General features: G+C 36.8%; 2 protein-coding genes across 13 annotated transcripts in view; both read left to right on the top strand.

The window, feature by feature from the left end:
* LOC149748941 (uncharacterized) overlaps positions 1-14,196 on the top strand; it is a 151,364-nt gene that overhangs the window by 30,968 nt on the left and 106,200 nt on the right. The gene's annotated exons all lie outside the window — the stretch shown is intronic.
* The window catches only part of IFNE (interferon epsilon), a 65,296-nt gene that overhangs the window by 23,359 nt on the left and 27,741 nt on the right, over positions 1-14,196 (top strand). For 9 of the 12 annotated variants that reach the window (XR_016393545.1, XR_016393546.1, XR_004024628.2 and 6 more), the window contains exon 1: positions 1-14,196. This exon is cut by the window's left edge and continues 23,359 nt beyond it; it is cut by the window's right edge. The gene's annotated coding sequence lies outside the window, so the exon portion shown is untranslated. The other 3 variants (XM_089913137.1, XM_089913140.1, XM_089913139.1) reach the window with 1 other exon arrangement.

Genomic DNA, 14,196 nt, shown 5'->3' on the forward strand with positions numbered 1-14,196 from the left:
CCCTCCCCCAACTTGGGTAACTCACTATGGACGGAGACCTGTCTTCAGCACAATGTTTAGCATATAATAGATGCCAACAAATAAAGTAATGGAATTATTGGTAGGTTAACTTCCGTCTGTTTCCTTGAGATAATTAAGAGGATAATAATACCCACTGCAACCGCCTTTCTGAGGGTTAAAAAGGGGAAAAAATGTAAAAGTATATACCGTTTTCTCAAGAGAATTGGTTCTCCCCCCCCACCTTCCTTTCTCACTGGCTTTACATGAATTTGGGAAAATGGTCAATGATTTAATCTTGGCCTATTTTAGGCAGGAAGTTGTAGGATAGTGATCCCCCTATTAAAACCATCTTCCGTATCTTCTCATTAAAAATTAATTTTGTATAATACTCATCTCCTAAAGAAGTCAGGTCCCCTTAAAGGCTTAAGCCTTTGAACCATTTGCAGTTTGTCTTAAATTCCTATAATGAAGGGATAGATTTCTTCTTTCTCATTCCCACAGAGAACTTATGCAAAGAGGAAAGGCAGTTTAGAATGGATAGAGGACTGTAATTTGGGGGAATGGAGTTCTTTGAGGGAGAACAAGCCTGGTAGGTGCCACAGTATATGTGTGTGTGGGGAGGTGGACATTGGACTGGCAGAGGGGAGTATGAGATATTCCAGCAGGAAAGCCAGGGGCTAATGGGGAGGGCAAGGAATAAAAACCCAACCCTTTCTGCCAGTTTATCTTTAATTTAGTGGTTGCAGCATGGGGGTTGTTTGTGATGCCTGATACAGATATTCAGTTGTGTTTTATTAATATTTCTAAATTAAAATGTATAATATATATTTATATAGTCTTATTTCTTATTTTTTCCATATAGTTTATATAATTATATATAATTAAATATATATAACTCTATAAATAAATATATATATATATAATTATATATATGTATAACTATACCCTTTTCTTTCTTGCAGTCCCCCAGATGCAGGGCAGACACACATCTGGCTTCTATCAGTTGGGGAGTAGCTTTAAGCACATCCTGTCAAATTGTCTGTTCCCAAAAGCAATACCAACACATTCAGTGAATGTTATTTTTTCCCCACAGTTACGTTCTTGATTGGACCACAAATTTTTCCATAATACTGTACTTGAAAAATAGGACATTCTAGCTCTTTATACATAATCAGCCCCCTACCTCCAGCCACTTTTAGAAAACTTTTCTTTTAATGAAGTGTTAAGTAGATTGTATTCCAGCTCTGAAAAAAAAGTAGATTGTATTCCAGCTCTAGTTACACCATTTTTCTTTTTTTCTGTGATTGAGTTGTTCTCATTCTTTATATCTGTGTACTAATGGGGGCTGGTATAGCTAACTGCCTCCTGTCCCACTCATGTCTGAGACATGCTGGATTTGCTGCCAGAATGGTTATAAATCAGTTATTCACAAAATGAAATCAGATTATTCATTTTAAATGAATTTAAAGTTAGTTAAAATAGTTTGAAAGTTCTATAATTTAAACTTTATTTTGTTAATTTTACTACAAAAAGGTTTAGTAGGTTTGAGGTGTTTTTAAAAATTATTTTTAGGGTTTCCCTGGTGGCACAGGGGTTGAGAGTCTGCCTGCCAATGCAGGGGACACGGGTTCGTGCCCCGGTCCGGGAAGATCTCACATGCCGCGGAGCAGCTGGGCCCGTGAGCCATGGCCGCTGAGCCTGCGTGTCCGGAGCCTGTGCTCCGCAACGGGAGAGGCCACAACAGTGAGAGGCCCACGTACCGCAAAAAAAGAAGAAAAAAAAATATTTTTATTCTTCTTTTAGGAAAAAAATTATAAATAGGCGCTGCATTCTCTCCAGGGCATTTCATTGACAGTATTTTTCAAAGTTTAACCTTAACTGCCAAAGGCTATAATCAGGTACCCATAATATTTTTTTGCTTTCCAGTTGTAACATAATTCATGGTTAGGCTATATTTTTGCAAGAAATTTGTCTGAGGTGTATGTGGTGAGGAGGTGCATTTTACCAGTGTCTGATGGAAGCCATCTTCCCTGAATACATCAGAGAAATTAACAAAAGGACCCAGGTTTTAACAGCAACAACTTCTTTAATAGGGGAAGGGCATGATCTTGTTCTAGACTTTTAAATTATAAATTGAACAATTATTTGATAACTTACAAAAGTAAGTTTCATCTTATTTTTAAAAAATGCAAGTAAATAAGGAAGAGGAACATGGGGCAGGTTATTGCATTATCCTAGCTTTTCCCTTTAAGTGATCTTCATTTAAAATAGCCTGTATGACTTCTTAGGTATCTGCTGTATCTACTGCATCTGACTGGTAAATCACATAGTTGCTAGCATTCAGTTTTCTTTCGCATATGCAAAATGGATCTGAAAAAGTCACAAGGAATTATTGTTTTCAAATATGTAGTCTCTTCCTTCCAAAATGATGGCAATCTACATCTTCCTCTCAATTATGAATATTAGGAATATTTTAAAAAGACTAAACTTTTGGAAGAAATTTGATTTAATTAAATCTTCTTAATTCAGTGGTGCATTTTGTAACCTAAGCTATATTGTATTTACCATTAATTTTGAACTGATGTTCTGTACTTGATGAACCAAAAATGGACCAAAAATTCCTAAATACCTTTACATTAATAGATCATGATCAAGTTGAATTGTACTCTAGGAAGTCAATTAGTACCTCTTCCACCAGTTCTCTAGCTCCAGGACAATGTTTACAGGGTCTTGTGCTATAGAACCCTCATTACCTCCTGTCCTCCCACTAGAAGTGTGTGCCACATAGTGCACATGTATAAGTGAATGTGTCTGTATATGCCTAGCTCCAGGCTTAGGGAACAGTGAACTTTTGTTTCTGGCAAATGCAATTGATATTAGTCAAGTTTAAGTGAAAGTGATTCTTTCTTATCTGTACCTTGGTAGCACTATGCAGCGAAATGTTTTATGTTTATGTGGGTATATCTTAGGTTCATTTTTTTGTAAGTAATATTTATTAGTATTTTTATTAGAAATGTATATAAAGAGGAAAACAAAAATAATTTATAATCCTGTCATCCAATTACTTTTAAAATAATAAAACATTAGTTAAAATAATAAATCACTCATGTACCCTTCAAGAAAAAATTTATATGTGCACCCCAGGATATGTGTATGATTATACATACTTTTTCACTGACACAAAAGTTCTCATACACCGTGTCATTATTCTTATGCCATAATAGTTTGTAAGAATGACAAAGTACTTTATTGTGAGGCTATATCATAACTTATAATCATAATTTAGCCAATATCAATCATACTGATGGACATTCAGGTTGTTTCTAGTTCTTTGGCTATTAAAAACAGTGTTTCAGTGAACATCTTTGGACATGATACTGGTGCTTTTGCAAATGTTCTTGTGGATTAAGTTCCCAGCTGGGAGTTAACTGGCTCAAAGGGGCACTATTTTTAAGAGCACATAAAGCAGTGAACTACACATTGCAGGGTGACAGTTTGTTATTGTTTGAGTACATCTGAGTGGCAGAAATTGACCAAGAGAGTTATTAGAGTAAAAATAAAACTGTACTGAGAGTCACTGGGATGTACCGTGGACTGTGAATATAGTGGTAATAACCTATAATTAACTGTCATCAACTTCAGACTTTACTGACTTAAAATTTTTGTCAGCATTTTCCCCCCGTCGTTTCACAAGCAGTCAGTAAACATTCTCAGGACTCATTTTAGATCAAAGGCCATGAAAAAAAGAAACTAGCCACAACCTTCCTGTGCTTAACTACATCTTCAGAATTGGATGCTCTAAGAAGATTGTGTTGTAATGTTCAGAAACCAGTTTGCATTTTCAATTAATGAGTGTGTTTTCCCTCCCTCAGGTGGAAGGGAAGATTCTGGAAAAGTAAAACATCGAAGAGGCATGGTGCTGCCCCTGTAACTTGGAACTGGAGAGGAGGCAAGATGCTGGCATAGCTGTTGAACTGAGAGCCTGCTATGCCAGCATACTGCCACCTCTCTTGTCTGACAGCAGCCATCGCCACCTGCGTGCCACTCCTCCACGCACTGCTCCGGACGTGTACCCTTTCTTGGATGTGGGTTTCCATTACATGGCACCTCTCACCTCCCTGACCTCTCCTGCCATACTCTGAGTCACTTCATTTTCACCGCACTGCCTTTCTGGCTGATCCTTGAACACATCCAGGATGTTCCTGCCTCTTTCTCTTCATTTGGGTCTTAGCGAGGACATCACCTCCTCAGGGAAGCCTTCCTTGACCACTCTTTAAAACAGCTGTCACATACCATAGTCACCCTTCATGCCTGTACCCTGCCATATGTTTTCAAAACATTGGTCACCATCTGAAACACATTTGTTGGCTTGTTGAGTATCTTTATCTCCCTTGTTAGAATGTAAGCCCCTTGGAAGTTAGGGACCTTGTATCTTGATCAACCACAGTATCCCCAGAGCCTGACACATAGTAGTCCCTTAATGCATATTTTTGAGACTCCACCCTGATTTTATTATGCTGGAGAGATGTCAGTCTCTTCCCATTTTGAATGGTTTTGGTAAAACCGTTCTGTGCCTGCAAACCTAACTCCTTAAAACAGTCCCAACATACAGTCAGTCCTCTGTATTCAGACTGAAATTTGATCCAAAGTTTGTTGAGCATGCAGATGCAGAGAGCCAGCTATACTACACCATTTTATATAAGGGACTTGAGCATCCATGGATTTTGGTATCCATGGGGACTCTTGGAATCAATCCCCCACGTACACCAAGGGATGACTATATAGATCATTGGGTCCACAGACTCATGGAACTCAGCAAATCATGGTGAGAAAAGCATGGGCTTCAGAATAAAACTTATGTTCGAATCTCACCACCGGTATTGCCTATGGTGTGTTCTCGGACAGTCATTTAACCTTTGAGCTACAGTTTTCTCAATTGCAAAATGAGGATAATACTACTAACCCCTCAGGATTCTTGAGACTAAGAAATGAGATATTTTAGCCAGATAATTCTTACTTTGTGTCTAAGTTAGTGTCTAAAATTTCTGAGGTATGTGTAGTAGTAGTAGACACCCAACAAATTTTATTTTACTACCAAGGAAAAAAAGTTAACTTTTCTTTAGCTAGAAACAGGTAATCAGCCATGGAATGTGTGGAACTGCGTTGCCAGAACTATAGCACACATGGAATTCTTTGTTAAGGCACAGAGATCTCAAAAGGCCAAGGAATTAATTGTCCAATATCTCAAATTCTTCTCTCTGGGTTAGTTCTTACTCCTCTATCTTCTTTTATTTCTAGAGTTGCTCGTTGTCTGTAGATCTCTTTTAAAAGCAACTTTTACAGATTCACTTTACAGAATCAAAGTATTTAACAAATACTGTTTGCTGATCATGTTTTTTAAGCATTGAAGTTTTAGTAAAACGTTTTGCTTTTAATAAACTAAATTTTATTTTAATTTTGATGCTTTTCCAAGAAATAGCAGTCACTACTCATGACTTATTTATTTTTTTATAAATTTATTTATTTTTGGCTGCGTTGGGTCTTCGTTGCTGTGCATGGGCTTTCTCTAGTTGTGGCGAGCGGGGGCTACTCTTCTTTGTGGTGTGCGGCCTTTTTGTTGCAATGGCTTCTCTTGTTGTGGAGCATGGGCTCTAGGCGCGCTGGCTTCAGTAGTTGTGGTACGTGGGCTCAGTAGTTGTGGCTCGTGGGCTCCAGAGCACAGGCTCAGTAGTTGTGGCGCACGGGCTTAGTTGCTCTGTGGCATGTGGGGTCTTCTGGGACCAGGGCTTGAACCTGTGTCCCCTGCATTGGCAGGCGGATTCTTAACCACTGCGCCACCAGGAAAGCCCATGACTCATTTATTGTTGCTCATGGTATTATAACATCCAGAAACTGTGTATTATACATTTTTGTCTTGCCTCAGAGTATATTAATCTGAGCTGTGAATTTAACAAAAATACATAGCACAAAGTATGGTAGTTTTAGTCTACAAGTCTTATAAAAGTTCCATTGATACCTGAGGATAATTAGTTTAGAGACATCATTTAAAATTCAGTATGGTAAGTACCTTAAGCAATATTATGCTACTTTCCTAATCTGAAGTTCTACAGATTTATCATCTCAATCTTGATGGTTTGTGTATTCATCACCTTGTTTTGTTCTTTGAATTCTTGAAGTTATCAGCCAGAAATAAATGCATAGAACATCAGCCCTGAAGGGTCATTGTGTAAGCTAATATTGCCCATGAAAACTTTTAAGAACCCACACAATAGCTGTAGCTAAAAACAGAGATCCACATCACCTTATTCATTCTTTATCTTGCTAGTAAAGAAAATCGGTGCAGAGTCAATAGGCTGGGACATTCAGTCTATTCTAGGAACTGCTGTTATTTAATACTTTTTTAACCTATAACTTTGTTCTAAAAACTTGTTTCGTGAGTTTGTTTGGGCTGCTTCTGCCTTTTTCAGACTTCCATTTTACCCTCATCTACATCCATTGAGAGAGATCCACTACCCCTTGACCTCAGTACCACTGATGGCTGGATCCATAATGGAAATGAACCCTGAGGTCACTTCAATCAATCCTCCACATCTTAATGTGTTTTACAGTAATTTGCTAAACACCTGAACCTTCTTTTTTATTTTAAGTGATCATGGGGGCAAAAACAAAACTTGGGATATAGAAACATCAAAATGAGAGGCTAAGAAATTAATATTCTAAAGTATCCAATAACTCCTCTAAGTCAGTGGGTTTTTTTTTTTGCGGTACGTGGGCCTCTCACTGTTGTGGCCTCTCCCGTTGCGGAGCACAGGCTCCGGACGCGCAGGCTCAGCAGCCATGGCTCACAGGCCCAGCCGCTCCGCGGCATGTGGGATCTTCCCGGACCGGGGCACGAACCCATGTCCCCTGCATCGGCAGGCGGACTCTCAACCACTGCGCCACCAGGGAAGCCCAGTCAGTGGTTTTTAAACTTTGGTGTTGCATTATCAGTCAACTGGAGAGCTTGTTAAAAATGAAGATCCAAAACCATCCCCTAGACATTCTGATTTAATAAGTCTTGATTGAGACTCAGGAATCTTCATTTTTAACAAGCACCTTATTTTGATGCAGTTTGACAATGTACTTTGAGAACACTTGTCTTATATCTTAAGTCACAGGGCAGGTTTTTAAAAATCATATACAATTCCCAATATGGAACTTGGGCATGGTTTTGAAAGCAGCCTGCTTTCCCACTGCATCTGTGCTTATGGAAAACTGGAACAGTGTTTTGTAATTGTGCTTCATATTCTGAGGTTTCTTATATAAACAGGCTATATAACTACACACAGGAGCACCATGGGCTGCTGATGTGTTTCTGCGGAGTTGTTTTTAACTTCAATTATCTTTTCTCCACTGGTTCACATTACAGTTTCCAAGATGTTTTCTTTTCTTTTCTGATTGACTTGATATTGACCAAAATCCTTTACCTCTAAATATACATTCTTCTGTAAGATTTCTGTTAAATTGCAAATGATATATGAGCTCCTCAAGGCTAGAGACTAAGTCTGATGGTGCAGAAGGGGAATTTTCAACATTTATAGGACTCCTACCGTGATAAATCTTTCTGTAAAATAAAGGATTACATCTTAATTGATCTATTTCTTAAGTTTAGACTTTTGTGGATTTTTTTTTTTAATTGGGACATCTTTTCCTCTCTGAGACAGTATGGGGTAATAGAAAGAGCTTCAGAATGAAATGCAAAAAGACCTACGTTCTAGTCCAAGTCCTGTCATTTTCTAACTGTGTACGTGAATTCGGACAGATCATTTAATCTGTTACCTTATTTGTAAATTGGGGGTAATAGTAGAAGAGACTATATGATATATTAGAAAATAGGAAAACACAGCTGTGAAAATTGAGCATGTAGGCAAACTGGAAGGCAATCTACAGAAAGAAAATAGTTGGACATTTTCAGTAGTAATTTAAACTTCTTTCAGTGTTTTGTTGCTTTATGTTGTTATTGTCTAGTTTTAAAATTATTTAAAAATTATGACTCCCGGGTAAAAGGCAGAACTTGGTTCTCATTTAGCCTCAATCACTTATTTCCTAACTAACTCCAGTCAAAAGAGAAGAAAGGTGATATTTTAGTTAGTTTTATCTTGAAGAAAGGTCCAGCTTCTCTTACCCTATTTTAAGCCTAGAAATAGCTTATAGGACTTAAAATAATGATAATTCTGTGAATCATATACCTTTCTCTATCTCATTGGCTTATTATGAGGTTCAAAGTATGAAACTGCTTCAAAAATGGTAAGAAGTTATATGAAGTCCTAAGATACTGTTTATAAATTCTTTCCAACCCACCCTTTCTCCCTTTATCCCTACAAAAGTTTGGCTTTGAAGTGATTGAAATTTTAACAAAAATGAAACATGTTATTCTAAAGCTGGCTATAAAGTTTTAATTCGTAGGGTTCTCATTATTTATCAGTATACCTGTAGCAGCTAAACTGACTACAGGAGATTGTATGTTAGGCCCATCTTCTTTCAGTTCTGCTCATCTGGGAATGCAGAGGCAAAAAAGAAGCTTAGAGCATCCACTACAGTGGGTTTCCTGTTCCATCCACACGTGTAACGAAACAAGCCAAAGTACTACTTTTAGTTTCACTGAAACTTAGATGATGTTTTTATTCCCATATAAATATTTTACATGTTTATTTAATGTATATTAGAAAAAATACACAGAGTTTCCTTTTGAAAGTAAATTTGTTTTAATGTTTTAAAAGTTAATTAAATAAAATGTTACATTTATGCTAAGTGCATATGACAAAGGTTGTGGAATTGCTGCCCAGGTAGTGGGAAACGGGAGTTTGGGTGAGCAAGAGCCTGCGCTGGGAGCAATAGGTGAGAGCTTTATGGATCTGGTGAGATGTTTCCTAAAGTCTCTTCAATGCATAGTCCAAACAGAGAAGTTCATGTATTATTCATAAATGAAGAAAATTTTAGTTTTGAGTGTTAATGGACTTTGCCTGTGCATTGCATATATGGTCATATACTTAGTTGCTGTCAGAAACTACTAATACTTCCCTGATGTAAAGATAATATGTCTTTGAAAGCAAAGCCCAGTTGGTAAATGATAAGAAAGTCCATTTAAGTTGATTTGCCAGTTGAGCAAGTATTTGAGGCTAGGTGTGTGTTCTGTTTTTGGAGATAAGAGGGTCCTCAGTGCCCAAAAGTGGCAGTTTCCATTGACAGAGCAGGCACATCACTTGCGTATATGCAATAAAGCCAGATGCCCTTTCTTAAATAGCCTAGAGAGCTTTCAGAGTCTCAAATCAGAAAATAGCACTGAGAGATTTGCCTTACAATGCCTATGTAATGCCATGAGAACTGCAAATTAGAAAATGTCAGCAAAGATAATTTGCTAAGTTTGGAATTAAAATTCTAGAAGTCCAAAAAGATGTGTACTGAGGAGATCATCAAGCATGTATGAGGAAACAGAACCGGGATGGCGTTACAGGAAGATGATGTAGTTACTGGGAAGCAGGCCACCTTCATAGTTTGCATATTTTGGAAATATGTTCTATCTAATTGTGTAACTTTGCTGAAAAATGAGTGACTTGACTTGCTGATTCCGAATTAATTACCTGGCTGTTAAAAGAATTTCTAGAAGAGCACTCAAAATTTCTGTAACCAATAATGGTATCTGCCCATGTTTTCTCATCTGCCTTTTCACTTGCAAATCTTTCCTGATTTCTAAAACTGTGTAAGAGACCCATATACTGGACTTTAGAGACTGTTCATAAAAAATAGGTTGACTCCATTGCTGTATTGTGGGGAGAGAGGGAGGAGAGAGGAGGTTATTTGGGAAGATCAAGGTCTAATCTTAGAAGAATCAGCACTTGAGAATGAAAAAGAGGTAAAAACAAAGGTAAAAATGTAACTGGTGACAAGGCCACAAACTGAAAAATTAGGGGAAAACCCACCTTTTTTTAAACCATTTTTTAAATTGAAGTATAGTTAATTTACAATGTTGTGTTAGTTTCAGGTGTACAGCAAAGTGATTCAGTTATATGTGTGTGTATATATACATATATATGTATATATATCAGTTTCAAATACATATATCTCTATTCTTTTTCAGATTCTTTTCCATTATAGGTTATTATAAGATATTGAATACAGTTTCCTGTGCTATACAGTAGGTCCTTGTTGTTTATCTATTTTATATATAGTGATGTGTATCTGATAATCCCAAACTCCTCATTGATCTCTCACCCACCCCCCACTATCCCCTTTGGTAACCAAATTTGTTTTCTATGTCTGTGAGTATTTCTGGAAAACCCTTTAACCTTTTAAAATTAAAATTTTAAATTTAATTTAATTTATTAAATTAAATTAATTAAATTAAAATTAAAATGATTAGCGTCTGTAGATGAATACTTCCCCTAAATTTAATGACTCTGCATCACTACCTTCACTGAATATAAAAGCTCTATATAAAAGTTTTTTTGAGAATTACAGAAGTCTTCTACCCAACTTTCTGTGTCATGGCCTCGATTTTTTCAGTTATTTATTCACCATTTAGTATTTATTAAGCACACACCATGTACCAGATACATAGTCAGTCCTGTCCCATGGCTTGGAGTATTAAGGAAAGAGATAAGCCATTGCAAGTTTGATTATGATAGGGAAGTACTTTTTTGCATATGGAAACATAACAAGGGAACCTAATTTAGACAGGAAATGGTGAAGTAATCTCATTCCAAGGAAGAGGTGTTTTAAGTTTGGTTAGATCCTCCTAAGAGTGCTTTGTGAGGGGAGAGTGCATGTCTTCTTACTTCTTCATGGTACCTAGTGCAAAACCTTATGCATATAATACATTTGATGAGTCTCTGTCATGATGGTTATCAATTGTTGTATAATGTACAAAGTACTTGCAACGGATCAGCTTTCATTAATTCATAAAACACACACAAAACGCTGCAGTTGCTGCGGTCCCTTTGCTCAGTGAGAGCTCATTTCCTTGCTCAGGCATTCCAGTAGTGCTTTATTATATAAACTACTGCTGTGGTTAAACTCTAATGATTTCAAGGATGCAGTTACCTCAAACAGGACGGGTCCAGTGTAAGAATTCATGACTGGAACTAGAAGATGTCAAGAATCAAAGCAGCTATAATGGAATACTCTTCTCCACCCATCATTTCCTATATATCTATTGCTCACTGCTTCCCTGCTCCCTCTGAGAGTACTCCATTTTCTTCTTCAGTACACTTTTCTATTCTTACTCATTTTTCTCTTTCTCATAGCTTTGGCTTAGGAGGGGCTCTTATATGAGTGCCACCACCTGCTTTTATGGACTGTCTGCATCACAACCTTTCAGCTTCACTTCCCACTGTTAATTGTAACAGACTCTCCATGTGTCCCAGTTCTGATTCCCAGGAGTGAGAAGCTGACGGGCTCAATTCTCCTTTTGTACCAGACCATGTCATAGGGTTCTGGCAGAGGCAGTCCTTGGGTCATGTACCTCCTCTGGCCCAGTCACCTCTAAACAAACAAACGTGGCTACCTAGGTCATAGAAATTGTGGGCAGGGCTCTATTCATAAGGGGTGTAAGGAGTATCTGCTTATACTCACCAGGTGCCATCACTGAATATCATTAATATATTTACATATGCTTAAAAGTTTAGAATTATTTTCCTACTATCGTATATCCTAATCATACTTCCAGAAACACTAAAGTAATTTTGATTATAAAACATCATAACCCCAATTTTTGGTTTTCCTTTCTTCTGTTTCTCCTCTATATCATAATGAACTTTGTCCTTTGAACCATTCATTTATAGGACTTTCTCATACACTTGCAAGATTTAAGTATGCTGATATTTCAGAAAGTCCTAAACCTTAGAGATTTCTTGTCTCTCCTCTTCCTCATCTTTTCATAATATAGCCCACATAAATTCCCAATTTTTGGTGTTTGCCTTCCCTTTTACCATCCTTTATCACTGCTTTCAAGAATTTTAGATGAACACTGGAGTTCGTGTGAGACTGGGTCTCTTCATGTTCTACTTTAGACCAGTTCTTTTAACACTTAACTAAAAAATGAATTTAATGTTCAGTGATTGGCTGAGTGAATGAGTTAGAGAAATCATGAGAAAAAAGAACGCCTTTCTAGATTAAAGAAATCAAGTCTAATATCTTGTGAAATTTCCAAAACCTTTCAACCTTGATTTAATTCTGAAGTTATATAATACCGAGTATCTCAGTGACATGCCTATAGCATAAATAGCCCGTTTCTTCTTTAATCTCATCGTATACATTTCTTGATGTACTGAAAACATCCTTTTATGGTTGTAGCCAGAATCAGAGTTAAGCATTCCTTTAATTTTTTAAAACATTAATGGACTGAGTTTTTTTAAATAGTAATCAAGCAATGTGCTGATATGCAAAGTTTTCTATGGTATTTCTCTTGCCTTTAGCTAATATTTGTAATTCCTTGTTAATGTGTTTTAGTATGAGGGTTTATTCTCTAGTTCCTCTTAAAAGATGGCAAAATTACAAGAGAATCTAAATGCTAACAACTTACTCTTTCTCTCGGGAAGGCCAAGAGGAGTGATAATTTAGAAAAACAGTGATGTAGAAATCAAAACCAATCTCTAAGGAATCAAATGAGGAGTATCTAGATTTCACTGTTATTATTGATAGGCACTCAGTAAATATTTGTTAAGATGACTGACAGTTTTCATTGTTTAAATAAGTAAATTTTATGGTTATTTCAAACCCTTACTGTCCAGGTTTTAAAGGAGTAACAAGTACTTAAAAATCAAGTTCCCTTTAGGAGGAATATAAAGAGTAATTAATGACAGCACTGCCTTCCGGAAAGTCTCAAAATTAGCTGTGTAGCACTTGCTGAAACTTCATCCTTTGAAAAGACTGCCAAAGATATCGACGTTGCCTTAAGTGCAGTGCCCTTCTTTTTCACAGACCACAGCCAGTGTCCTCATTTTTGTCTGAGGCACAGAAGGATGCCCAGGCTCCTTTCTCTTTATTTATTTAAGCTTACATTTACTTACCTGCCAATAGATCAGTGGTCTTAGTCTATTGTTTTCTGATGTCTTTAAAGGGAAAGAACATGTAGGAGTCATGGTGTTATTAAAAGAACACCATGAATTATTGCTATGGCAACCTTAATTATATATTATGGACAAATCAGAAGCTACCTTGAGAAGTCAAGGTAAATCATTGCCCACATTAATGGTTTAAGACCAAATTATGAGGAAAATGCTTACAATTTAGAAAGCTCTGTCCATTAACTTACTCTATATGCATTGGGAAATGCTTGCCATTATTTGAGTTTAGCAGTAGATCGTCCAGCTTCAACTTGCAAAATCTTTGTTCCATTCCATCCGAGAACCAGTGGTCTTAGTTATTTACCTCTTGATAATTTAAAAAATAATAAATCAGCCTAATATGAAGGCTAATTTAAAATTTTTAGACTTTCAGAAAATTGACTGCTTTTCTTGTTTAGAAAAGTGGTTGTGCCTGTACTGATCTCAATAAATTACAAACTGCTTTGTACCTATTGCCCATCTTAATGCCCTAGGTTTCCTACCTCACTCCTCTCCCACCATACATATCTGTACTTTTTCTTTTCACATCAGTGTGATTAGTGTGATTACTAATAGTGTGATTTGCTAATTATGGCTGAATAGACATGAATTAGGGATGTAAAAGTGCAATTTTACTAAAATCTAAAATGAAGCACTATAATGTTTAGGCTTATACTCTCCTTTAAAATAAAGCACTGTCCTTAAACTGTTTTGGATGGTAACGTGAAAGTACAAAGAATGTGGCCATGAGCTGTGATGCAAAATTATACATTTTTTTAAAGGTCCATGTGATGAATATAAAATGATGGGTCTCCTTGGTCTCTGAAATTCTCACAAATAACCTCAAAGTCTTGTAGTAGTACAATACTTTGTATTCAACACTCAATCCCAAATAACAGCTGACTGGCAACATTTCATAGTGTCCATTTTCCCCCTTCTGTGATACAAGATGTTTTCTTTTAAAATGCTATTTTCTGCCTTGTATGTAAATATTATGCATACTGATGGATAAAGAAAAACACTTCTGAGGTCCTCAGACACTGATGTAACTAAACCATCTTGAAAGTATCAGTACACCACCAGCAGGGGAGTTAGTTCATTTCAGGGTGATCTT

Source organism: Delphinapterus leucas, chromosome 6 (assembly GCF_059928025.1).
Source record: "Delphinapterus leucas isolate spDelLeu-1000000601 "Yukka" chromosome 6, BTC_Dleu_Yukka2, whole genome shotgun sequence".
Classification (NCBI taxonomy): Eukaryota; Metazoa; Chordata; class Mammalia; order Artiodactyla; family Monodontidae; genus Delphinapterus; species Delphinapterus leucas.